We start from the raw sequence: 5,894 nt of genomic DNA on the forward strand, positions 1-5,894 counted from the left end.
TCTGGGGTGGTGGATACAACAAGCATAGTACATGCAATTTAGCAGACAACAGAGACAACAAGCATAGTAATAACAAAATGTGAAATGCATGTGGTGGTGGGTGTTCTGATAGAACAAGACACGAGTGATCTCAAAGTAAGAGAACTTCTCCCAATCCAAGGATGGCTCTGTACCATTTCTATGTTAAAATATAGAAAGATGGTCTGAATATGAGGGAAGCTTTGAATTTCAAAGGATTTTATTAGATCCTGATAACTGGTCAAATTTCTCCTGGCTATTGGATTTTTGAGCCTACAGCATAGTTATTATGAAATTAACAAGGCGAATAAAAAATTCCTGAGTAAAGTTTATGAAATTCTGAGAAAAGTGCATATTATGTTTTTAAATCATGAATCAGTTTCCTTTTGTTTCACTTAAATTTGTTGCTTTGAGGCTTTTCTCCTTCTTCTCATATGGAGGACAAAACCCAGGGGCATTCCACCACTGAGCTGTATCCCCATCCCTCTTTATTTTTTATTTTGAGATGGGATCTCAATAAGTTGCCCAGGCTGCCCTGGAACTTGCAATCCTCCTGCCCCAGCGTCCTGAGTAGCTGAGATTACCAGTTTGTGTTACTGCTTTCAGCTGGTTTGGTTGTGTAAAAACTAGGATTTCTTTGCTCAAGTTCATATGCTGGAAGATAAAAAAAAAGAGTGGTGGTGGATAAAACAAAAACAGGCATAGTTCTTGTTCTTGTGGGCATTTGATAAAGAAAGTAAAGTTAAACCTAGTTACCTTTAGTAAACCAGGCATTAAATATATAAAAGGAGGGAAAGGAATTCCAGCTTGGGTTTCTCAAAAGCAGAGCCTGGGAAAGAGCTGCTAATGTAATTTAAAAGTGAAAAATGCCCATAACTGCATCTTCAAAAGCCAGGAGATAGGAATATTTATCCAGCTATTCCCATTGGTTCAAGTCTGCATGTAAACTCTCCCAGATCCTGCCCTGTGCTTTGCATGTGGGCCACAAGAGCTCCTGCTGGTTCTAGGATAAGGGAAGATTGCATAAAGATCTTCCCTTTGGGGCTAGACACTAAGAAGAATGTGCAAACAAAGGAATTGTTCCCTGCACCTGCACTGAAACAGAAAGACAGGGGTAGAGGGGACGTGACAGAACCAATGCATTAACTGCAGATGGCATTTTAGGACTGCTTTTCCTGATGCAGAGCCAACACAGGATTCAAATCTAAGCGAGGAAAAACAAAATAGTATAATGCAAATCTATCTGCTCAACTGATCATATAAAATGGGTTTGGGGATAACAACTAGCTAATCATATATCCCCATACTTATTTTTGCCAAATTGGGAAATATCCCAGAGTCATCCAAATCAAGTATCAAATATTTTGGTATTCTTGAATTTCTTTTCTCTGTGCTTAACCCCATGGTCCCATGGCTCAACGTTGTTTAAAGATGAATTGATACCATGAGGAATGAAATAGGTAAGAAGCTACAGACAGAGACAATCAGGTAGATAGCATAGGTTTTTGCCACAGGAGTAAGGAAGGACGAAATTATCTCTAGTTATGCTTTTATTTGTATTTGAATAGTGTGTTCTCACCCATCCACTAGTATAGGATAATGCTGTTTTTCTCTGAGTAACGGTGTTGGGTGTGCTTGTATCATTTCATACCTGGCTAGGTATGTTTTGACAGGTAGAAGGATTTGTCTTGAAGTGATCTAAATGAAGGTGACAGTCAGTGCCCCAAAACCAAATTCATAGGCGTTTGAAAGTCTTTTTTATATGTGCCTATATGATGAAAATATTTCACGATAATGTTTGCAACTTAAATTTTTGTGCAAAAAATGTTAACTGAGACTTAAGGTAAAAGCTATTTGGTAGAGTCCATTGTTCTACGTTTTCTGTAAGTTCTGTGTCTCAAAGTTAAACTTCAGAAAATGTAGCATGACATATAAGTATATAAAAATATATAATTGATGAAAATGGGATGAAAGTATAAGTTAGATAAAAAAATAAAGAAATTTCACCATGCAAATAAACAGATTTTGCTATAACCTCTTAGACTTTTCCAATAGAAAACAAGTATGTTATGTAACCTTAAAAAAAAATGTTATATATTATATGTGCTAATCTTTACATAAGGTACTTTTTCCTCTCAAAAGTTTTATGATCTTCCTTTTTTTTCCTAACAAATATGTTAATAGATTGCTTTCTGATTAATATCTTATATTTTTAAATAACATTGTTATAAATAATTTAAATCCCTTAATTTTGGACATTTGGTGGTTTCTAATTTTCCCCATTATAATTTTTACTGTAAGGAACATCTTGTTACATACATCCAGGCCCATCTGTGGATAAATCTTGGTGAGATAACCTAATAGAAGTGGAATAGCTCAAAGAAAAGTGATACACTTTCAATTATAGTTTAAATAGAGGTTATTGAGATTTTATTTTCAATCAAATGGAGTAACAGAAACTGAATTTATTCTCCTGCCTAGAATAATAAAAAGAATAAAATATATAAAATAGCCATTCATAAGACATTGTACATGAAACAAAAGGGGACCATGATCCTTTAGAAAGGGAAGAAAATATAGTTGGATCCTACAGCTGCCCTTGCTTACTTCCTCAAGAGACTGTCCAGGTCATGGCACAGGGATAGGAGACCAGCATGGAGTCTGACAGACACCTGGAGTTGTGAAGTTAGAGTTCTCTCATCCAGGAGAGCAAATGCTTCAATTTCATAAGGCAGTGCCACAGAGGACAGAGCTGCTCAGACAGAGAACTCTAGAAATCTTCAAAGGGTCCCTGGCAAGTATTTGATTGAGTATCTGCTCTTGCATGCGTGTGAGGAAACTATCTGAGGCCAGGGAAGAACAGGGTGCAGTATAGAAAAAAATCTCAGGATTCATATGCACTGGGTAGTAGGCACAGAAGGATCTTGATTCAGGAATGTCAAACCACTGGCTTAAGACTGAGCCCTGCTCTAATGTATGTAGCATATCCTAAAAAAAAAAAAAAAAAAAAAAAAAAAAAAAAAAGCATCGTATGGTACCCAACTAAATCAAACACATCTCCAAACAATTGCTAAAGAATATTGATGGAAGCCAGGCAGGCAGAAGCACACCTAGAGTGCCAAAATGTTCAAAAGTTCAAAAGTTAAATAGAGACATGGAAGATATATATATTTTTAAAAAAGAAAAGATGAATGAACGTTTTAGAAATAGAGACTATAATATTGAGATGAAAAAGTATACTGAACGGGATTAGGGGAAGGTTACGTTATAGTGTAGAAGAAAAATATTAGTTATATTGAATTCATAATAACAGAATCTACCCAAAATGAAACAATTCAAAAAAGAAAACAAAAGGAATATCTGTGAGTGGTAGATGATGCAAGAGGCTCAAAAATACACACACACACACACACACACACACACACACACACACACATACACATATATATATATATATATATATATATATATAAAATTAAAAGTTCAAAAAGAAAGTACAGAGTAGGGGTGAACAGTAAAAAAGAAAAAAGAAAAAAAAAGTAAAGAAACAGTGGTTGCATCAATCTAAATTTGATTAAAATTACAAACTCAATGTGCAAGAAGCTAAACTAGTAAAATCTACTTCTTCCAAGTGGTTAAAAGAGTGTTGCTGCTGTTATGAATACAGGATGGAGGCTGGGCCCCCTTCGCCTGGACCACCAGAGGCCACCAGAGGCTGCAGGGCTGACCACCGTGGGCCTTCCCCAGGCCTCTGGCTTACTGCCTCTAGGAACTGTGAATGGCCGGATCCTTCCAGGTCAGGACAGCGCTTCCCTGAGCGCTAGGACAGGTCCAGGCCTCCCCAAAGGCCTGCGTGTCCCCGCCTTCAGTCTCTCTGGTCCAGAGCCCTCTTGAGCTCACACCTGCCCTGCCCCGCTCCCAAGCTTTGTTCCCGCCTTTTCCAATCGAATTACTCCTTCTGCACAGGTGTTCCCAGTGGCCTCTGGACTCTGGAAAGTTTAGGACTGTACCTATCCCTTGATCTAGTCATGGGACCCTGGAACCTGGGATTCCTGCAGAGCTGCCCTTAGGGTTCCAAGACCTCTGCTTCTGTTCTTCCACACCAAGTTGAAACTCTCTCCCGTCTCCTATGGTCCCCAAGCTCCGGGGTGAGTGGAGCACCGACCTGTTCCCCCGGTGCTGGGAATGGTTTCTCCATGGAGCGGTGAGTTCTGCGCAGTCAAGTTGAGGGGCTGCTGCTGGTTTCCTGCTCCAGGCTTTGGCTGCTGTCTCCATGCTGGTCCCAGGGCCTGGCACATGTTTAAACTGTCTCACTGGAGCCTGGGTGACCACAGTCATCAGCCTTCGACTTCCACTGGCGACACGGGAATGCTCCTCTGCTAACCTACTCCTGGGCGGGGTCATGGTGTTGGCAGTGGCTGGTGAACACCTTGGCCCTGAAGGCTGCTCTGTGGCTGGTCAGGCAGCACTGTTGGTGGTCACAGTGACCATCCTAATTGTAGCTATTTTTCAGAGCCAATGTTTACAGGATGTAGGGGCAGGAGGGTGCGGATGCTAGGTGTAGCAGGCCTTCTGAGCCCACTTGGGGAGGAGAGGCTGCTGCTGCTACTGCCGAAGGAGAATGTCTGTAGCTGGGCCCTGGCTGCAGGCAGTTGGGCCTGCTGCCAGGCCCTGCATAAGTGCCAGCAGTGGGAATGACAGCTGCACACAGCAAGGCAGGGCTTCTCCCTTGGATACCAGCTCCCTTTCCACCAGCCTGTCCCCTAGGAATAGACTCTCCCTCCTGCGCAGTGGGCTTTCTGCAGGCTGATTGATCAGGAATGGAGCTTAGGTGCTGTCTCTTCTCCAGTCAAGTGCAGGAACTTGCCTAGACCTGAAAAGGCCAGGGTTCCAGACATATTTGGGGCCTGATTCTGTGAAGAGCAAAGTTGCAGGTTCAGAGAGGCTTGATCTCCAATAAAAATTAGGAATTCTAAAAAACAAAACAAAACAACACACACACACACACACACACACACACACACACAAGCATGGAATTGGTTAACACTCACTGAGGGGTTTGCTTATAAAATTTCTGGACAGGGACAGGGCAATTCCCTAAAAACCTTGGATTTATATATTATTTGGCAATTATTTATAAAATTGGTGGGAAAGAGAGAAAACTAATCATCTGGGACAATGTATACATGAAGTGAATTGTTTTGTTGTTTTGAATCTCTTTGAAAATGCATTTATTTATTAAAATAAACTTGCTTAAAACAGATGGTGGAAAATGTAAATAAATAAACGATGCTCCCTTTCCTTATTCTCTACTCTGGCTGATCCTCTGAACCCATTTTCTTTTGTATTTGGACACCATGGAATAAAATGATGAATTTTCCCCTCCCTTTAATTGTTTTTATGATGGTGCTAAAATATTTTTAAAAATCACTAAAGAAAGAACAATGGTCATTGTGACAAGTGCACTTGGGCCATCACATGGAAACAGCTGGAAAACACTGTCCCCTTGTAAGCTTCATAAATCATGCCTGGCGGAAGGCATCACCCACTGTTAACTCCCCTGGAAAGGACTATAATGTGGGAAGTTGCAGATGGCTCTAGAATCAGAGACATTAAAAACTACTTTCAGATCTTGGATTTTTAGCCTTGATAACACAGAAGAATGACCTTAGAATTCAAGGGATTTGGAGTGTGCCCTGTGATGATATCTTGGTGAATTAGGGAATGTGCTATTGGTTAAGTAGAAGACCTAGGGGGCTAAGGGAAATTAAGACAGTAAAAGAGGGAAATAAAATACTTTGGGAATATTCAGGCTCTAACTACCTTCCTTTCTTTCTAATTTGGCTTTCTTTCTAAAAGTTTTTTTTTTCTAATGA

At 40.3% G+C, this 5,894-nt stretch overlaps 1 pseudogene; it reads left to right on the forward strand.

Moving 5' to 3' along the window:
* The first annotated feature begins 3,014 nt into the window (after nt 1-3,014).
* LOC120892511 (transmembrane protein 276 pseudogene) lies at nt 3,015-5,894 on the forward strand (annotated as a pseudogene).

This window comes from Ictidomys tridecemlineatus, chromosome 9 (genome assembly GCF_052094955.1).
Source record: "Ictidomys tridecemlineatus isolate mIctTri1 chromosome 9, mIctTri1.hap1, whole genome shotgun sequence".
NCBI lineage: Eukaryota > Metazoa > Chordata > Mammalia > Rodentia > Sciuridae > Ictidomys > Ictidomys tridecemlineatus.